This window comes from Lepisosteus platostomus, chromosome 16 (assembly GCF_059453375.1).
Source record: "Lepisosteus platostomus isolate fLepPlt1 chromosome 16, fLepPlt1.hap1, whole genome shotgun sequence".
NCBI lineage: Eukaryota > Metazoa > Chordata > Actinopteri > Semionotiformes > Lepisosteidae > Lepisosteus > Lepisosteus platostomus.
This window is the reverse complement of record NC_142626.1, coordinates 13,265,007-13,285,479: the sequence shown is the minus strand read 5'-3', so window position 1 is coordinate 13,285,479 and position 20,473 is coordinate 13,265,007. Positions and strand designations below refer to the sequence as shown.

The following is a 20,473-nucleotide window of genomic DNA, read 5'->3' as shown; positions in this document are numbered from 1 at the left end:
CCTTTTAATCAAATTCTAAATGTATGCTTGTTGAATCCGGTATCTCTTTAGTTAAAGACTTCGATGCTTAAAATGTTTAGGGAGAAATGGAATACTGGTGTGTAGTTTTTCTTTAAAGTACCAAGACCAGCCATATGCTGTATATTTATGTTCCAAAATTAATATCGTTTATGGCCTTCACACACGTTACAGTATGCTCCTATTCTTTTTATGCTCAGCTATTAAGATTTCCCTTCAGTGGTTAAATTCAATATCTACAACGGGCACAGTAAAGACGTTTACTGTAAGTCTTTCTACGACAGACCAACTGTCGGTCAACCAATCACGTACCGCGGTACCCCGCGTCAACTTGCATCATGATGCGCGACGCCGTAGCCAATTACCTCAGGTACGTGTCTGTACCGCGCACTTTGAATGGCTGCATCTGTACTGAAGTCTGAAACAGAATATGAGAAAAGGAGATTATTAATATTACAGAATTACTCTAGGCTGATGGCAATATCACTGTCATAACACTTCTCCTGTCATTTTGACTCTCTACTTTGACTCTCTACTTTGGATGAGTCGTTGCTGCGCTCCCATCCCCTCCTGGGATGGTTCACCACTGTTCCATGTTTTCGCCATTTGTGGATAATGGCTCTCACTGTGGTTCGCTGGAGTCCCAAAGCTTTAGAAATGGCTTTATAACCTTTTCCAAACTGATAAATCTCAATTACTCTGTTTCTCATTTGTTCCCATAATTTCTTTGGATCGCAGTATGATGTCTAGCTTTTGAGGATCTTTTGGCCTACTTCACTTTGTCAGGCAGGTCCTATTTAAGTGATTTCTTGATTGAGAACAGGTGTGGCAGTAATCAGGCCTGGGTGTAGCTAGAGAAATTGAACTCAGCTATCCAAAGATGTGATAAACCACAGTTGATTTATGTTTTAACAGGGGGAGCAATCACTTTTTCACACAGGGCCATGTGGGTTTGGATTTTTTTTCCCTTAATAATAAAAACCTTCATTTAAAAACTGCATTTTGTGTTTCCTTGTGTTATCTTTGTCTAAAACTTCAATTTGTTTGACGATCTGAAACATTTCAGTGTGACAAACATGAAAAAAAAAAGAAATCAGGAAGGGGTCAAACACTTTTTCACACCACTGTATATACAGTATATATTTTATTGAAGTTCAGTTTGTTTGTGTGCCTCTTCAGCCTGGACTCCTGTGATGGTCACTGCCACTGCCACTGAAATGCTCTGGGATCCCAGTCCGACGGGTAGTTGCAAGATAGATCAGGAGTTTAGGAGCTTTTCCAGCTTTCTGTTGGTACCAGCTGAGGCGATCATTATTGTACACTGCAGGACTGGTCTTACAGCTAACAGTGACTGTCTGTCCTGGAGCAGTCAATATTGTAGGAGCGTGGGTCACAAAAATCTGTCCACTAGATTCTGAAAATGAAGAAAACATTGCAAAAAGTGGGAAAGTATTGAAAATACCAATTTATTCTGTAAATCAGTAATACATTATATGATAGACATACAGTATGAAAACAGAATAAATTAATAAGATATTTATTATGATGCTTTAATATTTTTTATTTTTAAATTAACATAAATCTTGATTTCTTCTTCACATAATACAAAAATGTTTTAAATTCTATAAAATATCCAAACCCATTCCTACCCTGATCAGTGATGAGGAGTGTCCAGATAAATATGATGAAGAAAGTCATTGTTCCTGTGGGTTCTGTTACCATGAAGCGCAGCTCTCAGTCTGGAAGTGTTAAACTCACAAGGCTATAAACACTCCCAGAAGTGTCTTCTATGCAAATTATCTTTCTGGGTTAGGCTGCATTAGTAGCCAGTCAGTGCTAGAAAAACAGGCTTGGTGCTGCGTGATGTGACAGAGCAAGATGAGCAGTTTAACATTAACACTCCCAGGACAGCAGGACTAGACAGAAAGCAGCTTTATAAGGAGCAGAGGATTATACACAATCAGCTGAGTCCAACTTGAATGGAGTGGAGTGTGAAGAGTCTGGTTAAAGCAGTACTTGGTTTTGTGTGTTCAGGTACAGCAGGATCAATAGTTGAACTAAAAACATATTTTACAGAGACTGAAGCATGCAAATGCACATATTAAAAACAGTCATGCAACCCACATTTTATATAAGTTTACACTGTCACTAATCCACTTATCAGCTATGTCCGCATTTCACCCAACATAGCTGGAATGGGGTGGAGTGCAGAAAATCTGGTTAAAACTGCACTTGGCTCTGTTTGTTCAGATGCAGCACAATTACTAACTGCACTGACGTAAACACTCTTAATACTTTTGGGGCAATACAAGAGAGGCAAAATGTTCAGTTCAGATCTGACAAAATACCTTGTTATATGTTTGTGGTCCCATGGGACATTCCTCACAGTGTTGAAGGAAAGACATGTTTTATCTATGGGGCTGGAGAGACACTGAAAACTTATTTTAATGTTCATGGGGAGTGTGCTCTCTGTTTGCATGACAGTCTTCTGTTCTTCTATATAACCGACAGTTGAAGGGGTCAGTCCTCTTTCTCAATTGTGTCTGTATTAAAACCTCAAACATTCAGACCCTCAGGTCTAAAGTTTCCAACTCCCTCCCTCTCCTCTTTCAATTCTCTCTTTATTTTTGTATCCAGGTTCCCAACTGGGGGGTAAGTGAAGCTCACTTCTCCAACATCAGGATTCAGGGCCAACATGAACAGTTTAGCATGAACACTCCCAGGACAGCAGGACTAGACAGAGAGCAGCTTTATAAGGAGCAGAGGATGAGATACAATCGGCCGAGCCCTTACTCCGCTCAACACAGGTGGAATGGAGTAGAGAGTGGAGAGACTGGTTGAAACTGCCTTGCTAAGATATAGCAGGATTATTAATACCCAGTGAGTTTTAAAGGTTAAACGCACTACAGGAATTAAAACAAAAATTGAACCCAACTTTTTATTGAAGTAATTTTTTTATAGCAGAGGTTGAAATGTAGAAATGCACAGTTACAATGTGTTATGCGCCCTGATAAACCATCATATATTTAAGAATGATGTGTGTAATTATATTAATTCATTTTGGCATCTTTTACTAAAATCTGTTCTCTAGATCTTCTATACCTGGAATACCTGGAGTAGTGGTAGCAGTAGTTAGAACTCTTCTTAATCCTCATCTTCAGTCAATGTTACAGCTCTGCTTAGTGTGGGATTATAGGCACTGTAGCACTGGTGCTATGTATTTACTTGTACAAGCAGGCACTGGAAGTGTTCCTCATACTGTGATAATTGAATAAACTTAACAATATGAATACTGAAGATTAATGGTGTATCTTACTCTAACCCTTGCTAATCATTGACTTTTAACTTCATGTACTGTAAGGGGTATACAGTATGATCACCAGCTATAATTCCAATGCATGCATATTTTGGACGAGTTGATCAGTATCATAGCATAGTCCTTTACATTAAAGAGATCATAGTAATGACTATGCAGTGGGTGTAAAGCCATGGATTCAGCAATTATTCATGATTATCATTGAAAAGTATTAGTGTGAATACATTCTGTTCACCCTGGGCCTTTGGTGTCATTTTATTCTCAAAGTCCTTCTTATTGATCCTCTTGTGTATGTTTGTAACCAGCACTGGGGAAGTTAGACAACAGTTGTTAAAAACAATTAATTAGTGAATGAATTAAATTAATTACATTATATTAAATGAAAGGTGAGATTCACTTTACAAAACATCTTTTTGTTTCTGGGTTCATTCTATCCCACAGTCTGCACCCCAAGAAACCCTCAGAGATGATTCAGGTCAGGTACATGGGAATAAGCATTGAATATCTGTGTATTGAAAAGACAGAATAAAATCAGAATAAAATTTGAAAAAAAGTAAATTTTTGAAAATCTAAATTTTAAAAAATAAATTGCTTCATGAAACTCTGAAAAGTAAATAGGGAGCAGGAACTTGTTTGTCACATCGATTTATCAGCACAGCTCTTTTCCCGAGACAAGAAAGAAGAAAGTGAAGCTCCACTGGAACCCAGAGGTGAAGATTTGAAAATTGGGGAGGGGGGTTTAGGGAAAAATCAAAGCATGGTTTGAAACAGGGATGACCAACATCCACCCCGAACACAAGCTCCATGGCTTGGTAACCCAGACATTTAAGTTTCAAGGAGACTTTTTGCGGAGCAGCAGCAGCAAAGAGAGGACATTAGTTAGCCAATATGATAAAAATGACTTCTTTTTTGTTTTTTGTTTAGCACATTTGAACATTTTCAAAAACTGTCCAATCCCTAGTTTGTCAGGCATTTTTTTTCGCCGTGGGAGTGCTCCCACTTGTGCTGGTTTTAGTGCCTGCTGCCAGGATATTACCCCAGCGCTTTGTCATTAAAATTGGGTTTCCAATAATGTGGAAGTGAACTCTTGTTTTCATGTCTACTATAACAGACATACTGTAATCTCCCTTGCTTTTAACCAAGCATATCATAATTTCTAAGAATGAAAATGATTTAAACTATGTGACACTATCATTCAACGAGAGCACAAAATATCACAAGGATCCTGCAGAGTGCAACAAAGACAGCAAAAAAAAGCCTATGCAATTGATTTGATTGACAGTTATTTATCAGTCAGCGCATTGAAATTCCTTTATCACACAGTAAAATGTCAAAATTCCTTCCAGGGTGTGCGTATATCAGAGAATATAACACAGCTTCAAAAGTGTGTCAGCCAATTAGATTTCAGGACCGGAACTATCTTTCTTATAATTAGAATTAAGGTGCAATTAAAGATTTCTAATAATCTTTGTGTACCTTGACCATATAACCTGGTGCCTGCCTGTGTAAATACTCTACATAGGAATGTAGCTAAAAAGCTTGTTATCCTTATGATCTCAGCCTAAGAATGACCTGGTGGTTTTCACATGTGGGAAAGTAAGAGAGATGACTTTGTCTTCTGGATAACGATCCTTCCTACAACAGAGGCGATCTAAACTCCCATGATGGATGTCCACTGCTAGTGCCTGGATGTCTAGTTGAGAGCCATAGGTACATCTGGATCTGATCTTTAAAGTCACAGGGCACGTTCAATCACCCAAAGGAAGATCCACCGATGAGTGACCTTTAAGGTGGGCCCTAGTGGTATACCTGATGGCATCTCAGACAATCACCAACTTCTGATGCGATACTACAAAACTGTAACTCAAGTCATTTTCCATTGGTTAACTCACTGACTCAATCTCTTCATCTAAACTGGCAAACTGAATTTTCAACCATGGGACTGCAAGCAGTCCGAGTCAGGACTTAAACTTTTCTCAGAGAAGCCAGGCTGAGAGAGTGTGTCAGTAAAGTGCAGAATTCCAAGATATTCTTCCTGAAACAGAAGAAATATTCTGTTTGTAAACCCAACGCTATCTTCGACGATCAACAAAATCAGACAGCTAGACTCTTTGTCGACATCCAGAATATCCAAGCACACACTGAATAAAAACTATAACACGGAATGACCTAAGTTCCTCTGTTGCCTACCTTGCAGATATCTAGAGGAAAAACTGTGCACAAACTGCTTTAAAAGACCAAAGTAAAATATCATTATTCACATCATAATTCTCAAGGGGTGTGCTATTATTCCAAACACACATTTGATGTTTAGTTCATGATAGTTAATGCATATTCACTTGTGTCTGAGAATATGAATATGATTTAGTTTTACGAGACTGATACAACCTACAAGCTAGACTGTAAAACATTATCATCTCTGCATATTTTAACTCTGAAATTATTAACTCTTTTCTTTGTAATCCCCTTGTAATCAGTCATTCATATCACAGCAGATCATTTCTCAGATGTATTTTGTTACGCTTGTTTGTTATGCACGTATTGATAATACTGTATTAATAAACTGTATGTCGTATATTCGGAATTCCTGCATGAGATTGTAAATTATTATGTTTGATTGGTTTCTAAAAGTCGTCAAATTGTCACGGGAGCTGGTCCTGACTCCCAGGTAGTGCGTACTTTAGACCCTATGCAGACACTATAATCCGGAAGTGACTGAAATAAGACCTCAAGGGAACCACAGCAAGAGCAGGACGGGATGACAGACGGGGGGGCGTGACGGCTGTGATCTGATGACAAGTCCTAAGGCAGTCCAAAGGGGAAATCGGGTCACAGTCCAGGGTCCAGGAGCTGGGAGATCCAATCCGAGACAGACAAGATTAAAACCGGAATGGGATCTGGAACAGGAATAGTGACAGGGATTCAGGAGGATAAAAACAGTAATGAGGCCAGGTGCTCCGAGCCCTGGACTCAGCAGGTCAGGATGCCTGATGAAGCCTATGCCGTTGGGTCCCTCCATGATCCGCTGGTATGCGGGCTTCTGGGCGTACGTATTCCAATGCAGAGCGTGGAATAGTGGGAGTGCCAGGCTTTAAATAATAACAAGGAAAACATGGACAGCTGCACATAATGAACTAAAATAGGAAAGGGTCGGAGCGCCCTTTAGAGGAGGGATGACGATCGTGACACAAATCCTCTTGCAATTTGCTGTTACAATTTCTAATTGTAACAGCAAATGAAAACCCCCATCTCCACCACTGTGTATCCCACCATGTGCCCGGTGCTTTGCAGGATAAGCTCTGGGCCACAGAAGCCCTAAATTGGACAAGCAATTATTGAAAGAGTTGTGATATGATGTGAAAAAGGTACAACGAAGGCCTGTTTACTTCTATTCTTTAACCTGTCACAATATATTGGTTTGGTTATTATCAGTTTTTACTTCAGCATGAGAAAAATATTTTATTTCCCTTCATCTTTTCCTCAGCACAGACATATCTGTGTGATCCTACAATTTAAATCTAAATGAATATTATAATATTTTAATTTCCAAGTTGTTGAGAACAGCTCTACTTGCCACCATTTCAGACTACTTCTAAACAAAAAGCTGAGCTCCTCCATGGGCTATGTCCTGTGTCTGTAACGAACAGTTCTTTCCGGACCCTATGCGTACGACACAATCCGACGGAGTGGGGAAACACTGGGAAACGTCATGCAGGAATACGGGCTGAAGACAGGGGGTCGTGTCCAAGTTGCGCTGGTGCATGGGGGAGGTGTGGCCGAGGCGAACAATCCCAAAGAGTAATCCTTAGAGTATCCAAAAACACACGAGAAAGTCCAAAACCAGAAGATCCATTAGAAGAAGGAATTAAAAACCATGAAGGCCGGGTCGGAACCGGCGGACGGGGAACAGGAACGGGAACAGGAACAGAGATTAAAACCTTAACGGGACCAGGCGCTTCCAGGTCCCGGACTCGCACGATATGGAAATCAGATGCAGAACCCGGATGAGCGTCAGCGCCTGGCTTTTAAGGTGGGCTGGGAATAGGGAGCAGGTGCATAGAATAAAGTCTTAAGTGAAAGGGCTGGAGCACCCTTAAGGAGGGGGAACTATAATCGTGACAGTGTCATTACTTTCAGCCTCAGCTTCAGGTCGCAGCTGACCTGCTGAGGGAGTTATTTCTATGTGTGTAACACTGGAGGGAGAGACAGCTATTATTGAGCTCATGGTAACTCTGACAGTAACAATCTGTTGCATCTTCAGCCTGGCATCTTCGATACCAGGCTAGTCTGTGCTTGGAGTCATAAACTTACACTGCTGTTCACCGGATTACGAAATAAAAAAATCAAACAGCATATGGTAAAATATTTGGAACAATTCATTTAACACTTATTTACATAATTTAAACTTTCAGTGTTTTTTTTTGTTTTACACTTAATAATTAATTATTAGCACTTTAACTATACTGATTTCAGCACAAATGCTTCATTTGTGAACTGAGATAGATGAGTCAAACATCCTCTTATAGTTTGTAACATGTTTTTATGTTCTTCTGACTGTATCTAGAAGGAGCTGTTGTTATTTAACACTATACAGGCACTTACAGTAGCTAGTTATCTAGTTACCTGCATTTACATACTAGGAGACACAGTAGTGATACCTTCTGGTGCAGTTTTAGAGTCAGGGGCAGGAGCTAAGACTTCTCTGTCTCTGTCTGCAAGTCATGTAATTGAAAGACACTGCTGACTGCTAGTTTACTTTTAGATTATGTTTGTTTCTGTTTGCATACAGTAATCTTGCTGTATCTGAACACAAAGAGACAAGACTGTCAATTCCATGAGGAGTATAGTCTTTGGTCTCTTCTGCCCAAAGTGAAAAAAGACCCTATGCGTAGTGGCGGAACAGGGTTTAGCCCGGGTTCAGCTGTCCAGGAAATGCTATATAGAAACCTATGCCCTCAGGCCACGGACATGGAGCGACCTGGTGCTAGGCGAGTCTCAAGAAATTCTAAACCTCAATGCTGTGTGAGGAGGAAAGTGTGACCCAGAAATATATAGCCCCAGACAAAGACACAGCGGATGGACAAGCAAAGTACAGGGAACTAGGGACAGGACAGAGTAGGAGCGCCCTCCAGATGTAGAGGGCATGACAATATCAGGACACAATGTTGTGTTGCAGATTTCCTTAGGGGGATTGGAGCTGCCTGACAAGGTCCACCTCCATTTTCATTAATATTTAATTTATACGGCTCTTCTCTTGACACTCAAAGAGCTTTACAGGGAATGGGGACTCCCCTCCACCGCCACCAAAGTGTAGCCTCACCTGGATGATGCAACAGCAGCCAAAGTGTCCCAGGAGGAGGCCATGATGAGTAGAGGACATGGGAAATTTAGGTAGGATGCCAGGGGTAACACCCCAACTCTTTTCAATAAACACGCTGAGATTTTTAATGACCATAGAGAGTCAGCACCTTGTTAAGGTCTCATCCGAAGAACGGCTCCTTTGTACAGTATATGTTGACTGTCACTATACTGGGGCATTAGGACCCACACAGACCACAGAGTTAGCTCCCCCTACTGGTCCAATTATCACCTTTCCAGCAGTAACCTTCTTCTCTTCCGGGAGTTACAGGGTGATATAACTGATATACTGTATCTCAGACTGTGTCTAAATGTACATAATGTAAACCCAGAGAGCAGTGTGTGCCTAAATGTTTCTGATGTAAACCCAGAGATCAGTATTTGTATGATCTTAGAGCTTAGAGCTGACAATGCTAATGGTGGTGCCCACTACGTTCAAAACTGGTCAATTAACTTCAATAGCTAGTTAACTATAGTATAAGTGGAACGATGGTTTGTGACATAGAGTCCCTAGTTGGCAATAGGAAACTGTGGAGAGACTGTAGTTATAGGACTAAACCACTTGGGGTCGCAAGTGAAGGGTTGACAGGGGTGGATGAGGTTCTCAGCTGAGTGTGGTCAGCAGAGTAAGGCTGATGAATCTCTAAAGAGGTCTGAGGCACAGACCTTTATAAACATGCTCTTTTCACGACAATGATAGACAGAGTAAGTCTGGACATGAGTATTTTTGACAGCTTCTGTGTTGAAAGCACTAAAAATCAATTATGCAATCTCACGTTTTAGAGAATTCAGCCCTTAGCCAGCCAAGGGAAGACAGATCGAACCTCTGTCTGAGTCATAAACTGTGCAGCCCTAATTAAACAAAAAGCCTGTATTTACTGTAAGTGTTTAGCTTAAGTAAAATGTGATTTTAAGTAATAGCTGTTTATTAATATTCCAATAGCTGTAGAATATGAAATACAAACTGTGTATTTGCAAACTTCAGTCTCTGTTAAACATGGTATCACCTCCACCAGTAATGTGTCTAAACACACAGAGCCAAGTGCTGATTTAACCAAACTCTCAACACCCCAATCCATTCATGCTATGCTGAATGGAAAAAGGTCTCAGCTGATTGTGTCTCATTCTCGTTTCCTTATAGAGCTGCTCTCTGTCTAGTCCTGCGGTTCTGGGAGTGTTCATGCTAAACTGTTAATCTTTTTCTGTCACAACAAACACCACCAAGCCTGTGTTTCCAGCACTGACTGGCTACAAGTGCTGCTAAAGCCAGGAAGACAATTTGCATAGAAAAGACACTTTGCATTGGCAGTACATGCTCTGGGAGTGTTTATAGCCCTGTGAGTTTAACACTTCAAGACTGAGAGCTGCCCTTCAGGGAAACACAACCCACAGCAACAATGACCTTCATCACTATTTTCATCTGGACACTCCTAGTCTCTGCTCGAGGTAGGAATGGGTCTGAAATATTTGATGAACGTAGTTTACAACTATAGGTAAAAATGAAATGTTTTGTATAAAACAGGAAATCAATTAAATTTTTAATGATATTTTAATGATATTTACTACTTTCTCATTTGCAGAATCCAGAGGACAGGTAACTGTGACTCAGACTCCAGCAATGAAATCTGTTCTCCCTGGACAGACAGTCACTGTGAACTGTAAAACCAGTGCAGCACTATACAATAACAGATTCCTAGCCTGGTACCAAAAGAAAGTTGGAGAAACTAATAAATTCCTGATTTATGCAGCAACTATGTCAGACTGGGATCCCAGAGCGTTTCAGTGGCAGTGGATCTGGGACTGACTTCACTCTGACCATCACAGGAGTCCAGGCTGTTATTAATACTATAGTAATATCTTCGGTAAAGGCTTTTATGCATAAAATATTTCTGCATCATTAAAATATTTATGATAAAGGTAGGTTGTGCACTTTTGTCCAACTGAGCAATCGTACTTTCATAAAATATACCAACTTCTTAATGACTGATGATTAACATGCTGTAATACACAGTTTAAATTTAAAAGCTTAAATGCTGTACATGAGAGGTTAAGCTGTATTGGCTCCACCTGGCGGTTTTACAAGGTGATTCCGGATACTTTCCGGCATGACGTTAAATGATGCGATACACCGGGTGATACCGCGTTTTGATGCGACACGCCACCGAGGTATACCACGAAATACCCCACCCGTTTTGAATGGCTGCATCTGTATATTCTCATGTACGGTTAGAATGTGTTCATTGTCTTCCAATGAAAGACAAGTTCCTTTTCGCCGAAGTCGGGAGACATTAGAAGCTTGCCACACCCGGACTGTTAAACCAACGCATTAGCACGGTAAAGCTATCCCATTGAGGAGCCGGGCAATAATTGTTGCGTTCCTTGATTTTCTGATCTGCAAGGCCATTTGGCTGCAGCGAATGTGAATTCTGTCTGGCATTGCCAGATTGTGAAAAAATAAAAGTATTTAAATCAAGATATGGGTATACAGGTACAGACTTCAAGCTGCACCACTGAATCGCTTTGGTAAGGAGACGGACTGTGGCCAAATCATGAAGACTCTCTCACACCAAATAATGAAGATGAAAAGAAACGGGAAGTCAACACGAGACATTGTACAGTATTTGCGTTAGTCTGACATCGATAAGAAGAGTGCGCAGAAGGCTTGGATGGAGATACAAAAAAAACAACACATGCCCCATTATAAGGGTAAAAAACAAAGAGGAAAGACTCAAACAAGTGCTCCAATGGATTTAACAGGGGGAGACATTTCATGATGTACTTTTCACCGATGAAACAACAGTTGCTCTGGAACAGTTTTCAACAATGTCATTTTGTAAAAAGGGGAGAGATGTGGATTGTTGACCGGGGCGGGAGACATTCGGGAATGTGAGTCTGATAAAGAAGGAATAAAAGCATTTTATTAAAAACGCATTTGCGTTTGTCTGGGTGCTGACAAAGTAAAAAACAATTACTTTTTGACAATGAAAAACTGTGTGTGTCTCTGTCTCTCTCGTGTTTCGAAATCCTGTGGCTTTTGAAAATTTACTGGGGGTGGACCACATCGGTAAATTTCGATGGGTCCAGAGGCAAAAGTGCCATGCTTTGCAATCTCCGAGAAACCATTAGTAGCATGGTGAATCGGAGAATCTCAACACTTACTTTGTGCGACTGGAAAAGAATTTGTGATCGAATCAACGAAATACTTCGAAGAAGGAGGCGCTCTTTTCCCCTAGTCTAACAGTATGTCCAGAAACAAAACATTCCTGTTAAACAAGAGGAATGTAAAAAACAAAATGGTACAAAAGTAAAAAAAACAATTTCTTTTTGACAGTGAAAACCGGTGTGTGTGTGTCTCTCTCTCTCTGCTGGCGCATGGGTGTGGTGGGGTGCTGTGCCAGCCGTACAAAAAATTAAAGTGTCCCTTTCCATTCAATGGGTGTCTGAGTCGCTGTGTTCCAATGTCATCGAGCTAAAGCCAGCACAAAGCAAGAACTGATCAATGCGATTTACAAATTCTGGGAGAAATAACTGACCGAACAAAATTGCAACCATTTTATTAACAGGCTGTTTCGTGTTCTTCCTAGGATTGTTGAGTGGGGCGGGGGGGGACATTCGGGAATGTGAGTCTGATTAAGAATGAATAAAGCATTTTATTTAAAACGCGTTTGCGTTTGTCTGGGTGCTGACAAATTAAAAAACAATTACTTTTTGACAATGAAAAGCTGTGTCTCTCTCTCTCCGCTGGCATTTGTAATTTAATTAATTAATTGCTTACACTAATATAGCACTTTATCTGGACACTCCACTGAAAGCGTAATCATTTTTATTTTTAAATACATTTTAGCAAAGTCATGTACCATAAAAGTATGGTAATTAATACTTTCGCTGGAGTTTAAATAAAGTCGATGTTTTCTCTTTTTGGCTAGACTTTACTATCTAGCCATGAGATAAACAATAGTTTGTCATTAAACAACTTTATGTTTATTAATCTTCCTTGTTATGCACAGTGAGAATGATAATGTAATGAGAATTAATTTAATCACAGAGTGCTCATAAATTGTGCTAGGAAGAAAACAGATAGGTGTTCTGAAAGGTCACATATAAACAGGTTTTCAATGGAAAGAATGATAGTGTAACGATGACGGGCACAAAAACTCAGACTTGCGGAGTTAAAAGCTGCCTTTCTTTTCTTCTCTGTCACCCACCGCCTGCCTGCCGGCTGTCCCGCGCCCCACCCAGAGAGATCTCTTTGATTAAATTAATTCCCATTACATTACCATTCCCACTGTGCATAACAAGGAAGATTAATAAACAGAAGGTTGTTTAATGACAATCTATTGTATATTTCATGGCAATAAAGTCAAGTCTACCCTAAAAAAAGTCAAGTCTAAGTGTCACATGCTACTATTTGTGCATGAACATAGTCATACTGTTACATATTTCTTTAGATATGTGATTGCATGTTTTTTTTAAATCCCTGGCGGGACCGGGCATCCATAAGAATCAAGTTAAAGGTTTCATTGCGCTTTGACAGAAACCAAAGAGAAAAGAGAACAACTTTTTGTTTAAGAGAAGAGTCACAGGATGGGCTGGATTTGAACACACAATTTCTGGTTTACAAGTCAGGAACATAGACCACAGTACCACCAGCAAAGGGCACATGAGAAGCAGTGAAACAGCCCTACACATACAGAATCAACAGACGTTGTACAGCATGTACTACTGCGTTGCAGTATATGAATATAATTATATCGTTATTAATTTCTTTAGATACGCGATTCCATATTATATTAGCAGAAAAGCTTAGAACTACCACTTTTTATACCTGCTATTTCACATGTTAGTTAAAGACTTCGATGCTTAAAATGTTTAGGGAGAAATGGAATACTGGTGTGTATTTTTTCTTTAAAGTACCGATTCCTGGAATCTGACTGGCTGACACCCTTCTGAAGTGGTACCATAATCTCTGGTATACGGAAAAGAAAGCGTAGATAAAAAAGCTTGGATTCTCATGTATCTTATACAAGTATCTTTTAATACAGTCTTTGCTGTGCTCTTGAGGATCCTTGTGATATTTTGCGCTCTGGTTGAATGATGCGTTGCAGTTTAAATAATTTTCGTTGTTAGACATTATGAAACGTTCTGTTAAAAGCAAGGGAGTTTTTATTATTGTTATTGTTGTTATCAAAAATGACTTAGAATCGATCATGTTGTGATATTTTGAAATAAAAAAGTCAATTGATTGTCCATAATATTGCTATTCTATCTTTTCGAAGAAATGTTTGTTAAAAGAGAAGACCAGCACCAGCTGGATTTGAACACACAACCCAACAGTTAGTAAGCAGGCATGTAGACCAGTAGACTACAAGGGAAGTCACATGAAAAGAGAAGCGAAACAGCCCTACACAGCCCTGTCGCAGTACACTAATCATATCGTTATTAAATTCTTTAGATATGCGATTCCATATTATATTCCCTTTTAATCAAATTCTAAAAGTATGCTTGTTGAATCCGGTATCTCTTTAGTTAAAGACTTCGATGCTTAAAATGTTTAGGGAGAAATGGAATACTGGTGTGTAGTTTTTCTTTAAAGTACCAAGACCAGCCATATACTGTATATTTATGTTCCAAAATTAATATCGTTTATGGCCTTCACACACGTTACAGTATGCTCCTATTCTTTTTATGCTCAGCTACTAAGATTTCCCTTCAGTGGTTAAATTCAATATCTACAATGGGCACAGTAAAGACGTTTACTGTAAGTCTTTCTACGACAGACCAAGTGTCGGTCAACCAATCATGTACCGAGGTACCCCGCGTCATCTTGCATCATGATGCGCGACGCCGTAGCCAATTACCTCAGGTACGTGTCTGTACCGCGCACTTTGAATGGCTGCATCTGTACTGAAGTCTGAAACAGAATATGAGAAAAGGAGATTATTAATATTACAGAATTACTCTAGGCTGATGGCAATATCACTGTCATAACACTTCTCCTGTCATTTTGACTCTCTACTTTGACTCTCTACTTTGGATGAGTCGTTGCTGCGCTCTTGGGGTAATTTTGGTCAGCTGGCCCCTCCTGGGATGGTTCACCACTGTTCCATGTTTTCGCCATTTGTGGATAATGGCTCTCACTGTGGTTCGCTGGAGTCCCAAAGCTTTAGAAATGGCTTTATAACCTTTTCCAAACTGATAAATCTCAATTACTCTGTTTCTCATTTGTTCCCATAATTTCTTTGGATCGCAGTATGATGTCTAGCTTTTGAGGATCTTTTGGCCTACTTCACTTTGTCAGGCAGGTCCTATTTAAGTGATTTCTTGATTGAGAACAGGTGTGGCAGTAATCAGGCCTGGGTGTAGCTAGAGAAATTGAACTCAGCTATCCAAAGATGTGATAAACCACAGTTGATTTATGTTTTAACAGGGGGAGCAATCACTTTTTCACACAGGGCCATGTGGGTTTGGATTTTTTTTCCCTTAATAATAAAAACCTTCATTTAAAAACTGCATTTTGTGTTTCCTTGTGTTATCTTTGTCTAAAACTTCAATTTGTTTGACGATCTGAAACATTTCAGTGTGACAAACATGAAAAAAAAAAAGAAATCAGGAAGGGGTCAAACACTTTTTCACACCACTGTATATACAGTATATATTTTATTGAAGTTCAGTTTGTTTGTGTGCCTCTTCAGCCTGGACTCCTGTGATGGTCACTGCCACTGCCACTGAAATGCTCTGGGATCCCAGTCCGACGGGTAGTTGCAAGATAGATCAGGAGTTTAGGAGCTTTTCCAGCTTTCTGTTGGTACCAGCTGAGGCGATCATTATTGTACACTGCAGGACTGGTCTTACAGCTAACAGTGACTGTCTGTCCTGGAGCAGTCAATATTGTAGGAGCGTGGGTCACAAAAATCTGTCCACTAGATTCTGAAAATGAAGAAAACATTGCAAAAAGTGGGAAAGTATTGAAAATACCAATTTATTCTGTAAATTAGTAATACATTATATGATAGACATACAGTATGAAAACAGAATAAATTAATAAGATATTTATTATGATGCTTTAATATTTTTTATTTTTAAATTAACATAAATCTTGATTTCTTCTTCACATAATACAAAAATGTTTTAAATTCTATAAAATATCCAAACCCATTCCTACCCTGATCAGTGATGAGGAGTGTCCAGATAAATATGATGAAGAAAGTCATTGTTCCTGTGGGTTCTGTTACCATGAAGCGCAGCTCTCAGTCTGGAAGTGTTAAACTCACAAGGCTATAAACACTCCCAGAAGTGTCTTCTATGCAAATTATCTTTCTGGGTTAGGCTGCACTAGTAGCCAGTCAGTGCTAGAAAAACAGGCTTGGTGCTGCGTGATGTGACAGAGCAAGATGAGCAGTTTAACATTAACACTCCCAGGACAGCAGGACTAGACAGAAAGCAGCTTTATAAGGAGCAGAGGATTATACACAATCAGCTGAGTCCAACTTGAATGGAGTGGAGTGTGGAGAGTCTGGTTAAAGCAGTACTTGGTTTTGTGTGTTCAGGTACAGCAGGATCAATAGTTGAACTAAAAACGTATTTTACAGAGACTGAAGCATGCAAATGCACATATTAAAAACAATCATGCAACCCACATTTTATATAAGTTTACACTGTCACAAATCCACTTATCAGCTATGTCCGCATTTCACCCAACATAGCTGGAATGGGGTGGAGTGCAGAAAATCTGGTTAAAACTGCACTTGGCTCTGTTTGTTCAGATGCAGCACAATTACTAACTGCACTGACTTAAACACTCTTAATACTTTTGGGGCAATACAAGAGAGGCAAAATGTTCAGTTCAGATCTGACAAAATACCTTGTTATATGTTTGTGGTCCCATGGGACATTCCTCACAGTGTTGAAGGAAAGACATGTTTTATCTATGGGGCTGGAGAGACACTGAAAACTTATTTTAATGTTCATGGGGAGTGTGCTCTCTCTTTGCATGACAGTCTTCTGTTCTTCTATATAACCGACAGTTGAAGGGGTCAGTCCTCTTTCTCAATTGTGTCTGTATTAAAACCTCAAACATTCAGACCCTCAGGTCTAGAGTTTCCAACTCCCTCCCTCTCCTCTTTCTATTCTCTCTTTATTTTTGTATCCAGGTTCCCAACTGGGGGGTAAGTGAAGCTCACTTCTCCAACATCAGGATTCAGGGCCAACATGAACAGTTTAGCATGAACACTCCCAGGACAGCAGGACTAGACAGAGAGCAGCTTTATAAGGAGCAGAGGATGAGATACAATCGGCCGAGCCCTTACTCCACTCAACACAGGTGGAATGGAGTAGAGAGTGGAGAGACTGGTTGAAACTGCCTTGCTAAAATATAGCAGGATTATTAATACCCAGTGAGTTTTAAAGGTTAAACGCACTACAGGAATTAAAACAAAAATTGAACCCAACTTTTTATTGAAGTAATTTTTTTATAGCAGAGGTTGAAATGTAGAAATGCACAGTTACAATGTGTTATGCGCCCTGATAAACCATCATATATTTAAGAATGATGTGTGTAATTATATTAATTCATTTTGGCATCTTTTACTAAAATCTGTTCTCTAGATCTTCTATACCTGGAATACCTGGAGTAGTGGTAGCAGTAGTTAGAACTCTTCTTAATCCTCATCTTCAGTCAATGTTACAGCTCTGCTTAGTGTGGGATTATAGGCACTGTAGCACTGGTGCTATGTATTTACTTGTACAAGCAGGCGCTGGAAGTGTTCCTCATACTGTGATAATTGAATAAACTTAACAATATGAATACTGAAGATTAATGGTGTATCTTACTCTAACCCTTGCTAATCATTGACTTTTAACTTCATGTACTGTAAGGGGTATACAGTATGATCACCAGCTATAATTCCAATGCATGCATATTTTGGACGAGTTGATCAGTATCATAGCATAGTCCTTTACATTAAAGAGATCATAGTAATGACTATGCAGTGGGTGTAAAGCCATGGATTCAGCAATTATTCATGATTATCATTGAAAAGTATTAGTGTGAATACATTCTGTTCACCCTGGGCCTTTGGTGTCATTTTATTCTCAAAGTCCTTCTTATTGATCCTCTTGTGTATGTTTGTAACCAGCACTGGGGAAGTTAGACAACAGTTGTTAAAAACAATTAATTAGTGAATGAATTAAATTAATTACATTATATTAAATGAAAGGTGAGATTCACTTTACAAAACATCTTTTTGTTTCTGGGTTCATTCTATCCCACAGTCTGCACCCCAAGAAACCCTCAGAGATGATTCAGGTCAGGTACATGGGAATAAGCATTGAATATCTGTGTATTGAAAAGACAGAATAAAATCAGAATAAAATTTGAAAAAAAGTAAATTTTTGAAAATCTAAATTTTAAAAAATAAAGTTGCTTCATGAAACTCTGAAAAGTAAATAGGGAGCAGGAACTTGTTTGTCACATCGATTTATCAGCACAGCTCTTTTCCCGAGACAAGAAAGAAGAAAGTGAAGCTCCACTGGAACCCAGAGGTGAAGATTTGAAAATTGGGGAGGGGGGTTTAGGGAAAAATCAAAGCATGGTTTGAAACAGGGATGACCAACATCCACCCCGAACACAAGCTCCATGGCTTGGTAACCCAGACATTTAAGTTTCAAGGAGACTTTTTGCGGAGCAGCAGCAGCAAAGAGAGGACATTAGTTAGCCAATGTGATAAAAATGACTTCTTTTTTGTTTTTTGTTTAGCACATTTGAACATTTTCAAAAACTGTCCAATCCCTAGTTTGTCAAGCATTTTATTTCGCCGTGGGAGTGCTCCCACTTGTGCTGGTTTTAGTGCCTGCTGCCAGGATATTACCCCAGCGCTTTGTCATTAAAATTGGGTTTCCAATAATGTGGAAGTGAACTCTTGTTTTCATGTCTACTATAACAGACATACTGTAATCTCCCTTGCTTTTAACCAAGCATATCATAATTTCTAAGAATGAAAATGATTTAAACTATGTGACACTATCATTCAACGAGAGCACAAAATATCACAAGGATCCTGCAGAGTGCAACAAAGACAGCAAAAAAAAGCCTATGCAATTGATTTGATTGACAGTTATTTATCAGTCAGCGCATTGATATTCCTTTATCACACAGTAAAATGTCAAAATTCCTTCCAGGGTGTGCGTATATCAGAGAATATAACACAGCTTCAAAAGTGTGTCAGCCAATTAGATTTCAGGACCGGAACTATCTTTCTTATAATTAGAATTAAGGTGCAATTAAAGATTTCTAATAATCTTTGTGTACCTTGACCATATAACCTGGTGCCTGCCTGTGTAAATACTCTACATAGGAATGTAGCTAAAAAGCTTGTTATCCTTATGATCTCAGCCTAAGAATGACCTGTTGGTTTTCACATGTGGGAAAGTAAGAGAGATGACTTTGTCTTCTGGATAACGATCCTTCCTACAACAGAGGCGATCTAAACTCCCATGGTGGATGTCCACTGCTAGTGCCTGGATGTCTAGTTGAGAGCCATAGGTACATCTGGATCTGATCTTTAAAGTCACAGGGCACGTTCAATCACCCAAAGGAAGATCCACCGATGAGTGACCTTTAAGGTGGGCCCTAGTGGTATACCTGATGGTATCTCAGACAATCACCAACTTCTGATGCGATACTACAAAACTGTAACTCAAGTCATTTTCCATTGGTTAACTCACTGACTCAATCTCTACATCTAAACTGGCAAACTGAATTTTCAACCATGGGACTGCAAGCAGTCCGAGTCAGGACTTAAACTTTTCTCAGAGAAGCCAGGCTGAGAGAGTGTGTCAGTAAAGTGCAGAATTCCAAGATATTCTTCCTGAAACAGAAGAAATATTCTGTTTGTAAACCCAACGCTATCTTCGACGATCAACAAAATCAGACAGCTAGACTCTTTGTCGACATCCAGAATATCCAAGCACACACTGAATAAAAACTATAACACGGAATGACCTAAGTTCCTCTGTTGCCTACCTTGCAGATATCTAGAGGAAAAACTGTGCACAAACTGCTTTAAAAGACCAAAGTAAAATATCATTATTCACATCATAATTCTCAAGGGGTGTGCTATTATTCCAAACACACATTTGATGTTTAGTTCATGATAGTTAATGCATATTCACTTGCGTCTGAGAATATGAATATGATTTAGTTTTACGAGACTGATACAACCTACGAGCTAGACTGTAAAACATTATCATCTCTGCATATTTTAACTCTGAAATTATTAACTCTTTTCTTTGTAATCCCCTTGTAATCAGTCATTCATATCACAGCAGATCATTTCTCAGATGTATTTTGTTACGCTTGTTTGTTATGCACGTATTGATAATACTGTATTAATAAACTGTATGTTGTATATTCGGAATTCCTGCATGAGATTGTAAATTATGATGTTTGATTGGTTTCTAAAAGTCGTCAAATTGTCACGGGAGCTGGTCCTGACTCCCAGGTAGTGCGTACTTTAGACCCTATGCAGACGCTATAATCCGGAAGTGACTGGAATAAGACCTCAAGGGAAACACAGCAAGAGCAGGACGGGATGACAGACGGGGGGGCGTGACGGCTGTGATCTGATGACAAGTCCTAAGGCAGTCCAAAGGGGAAATCGGGTCACAGTCCAGGGTCCAGGAGCTGGGAGATCCAATCCGAGACAGACAAGATTAAAACCGGAATGGGATCTGGAACAGGAATAGTGACAGGGATTCAGGAGGATAAAAACAGTAATGAGGCCA

At 39.5% G+C, this 20,473-nt stretch overlaps 1 protein-coding gene and 3 long non-coding RNA genes across 4 annotated transcripts in view; 2 read left to right on the top strand and 2 right to left on the bottom strand.

Annotated features, from left to right (window-relative positions):
* The window catches only part of LOC148646899 (protein NLRC3-like), a 1,251,308-nt gene that overhangs the window by 534,049 nt on the left and 696,786 nt on the right, over positions 1-20,473 (top strand). The window lies entirely within an intron of this gene.
* LOC148646914 (uncharacterized) lies at positions 1,131-1,815 on the bottom strand. Its single transcript, XR_015927638.1, has 2 exons — positions 1,668-1,815; positions 1,131-1,432 (listed from the first exon to the last, which is right to left on the bottom strand). It is a non-coding gene; the product is annotated as an uncharacterized LOC148646914 (long non-coding RNA).
* On the top strand, positions 9,943-11,623 carry LOC148646913 (uncharacterized). The gene is made up of 2 exons (XR_015927684.1): positions 9,943-10,138; positions 10,273-11,623. It is a non-coding gene; the product is annotated as an uncharacterized LOC148646913 (long non-coding RNA).
* Positions 15,318-16,097, bottom strand: LOC148646912 (uncharacterized). The gene is made up of 2 exons (XR_015927639.1): positions 15,855-16,097; positions 15,318-15,619 (listed from the first exon to the last, which is right to left on the bottom strand). It is a non-coding gene; the product is annotated as an uncharacterized LOC148646912 (long non-coding RNA).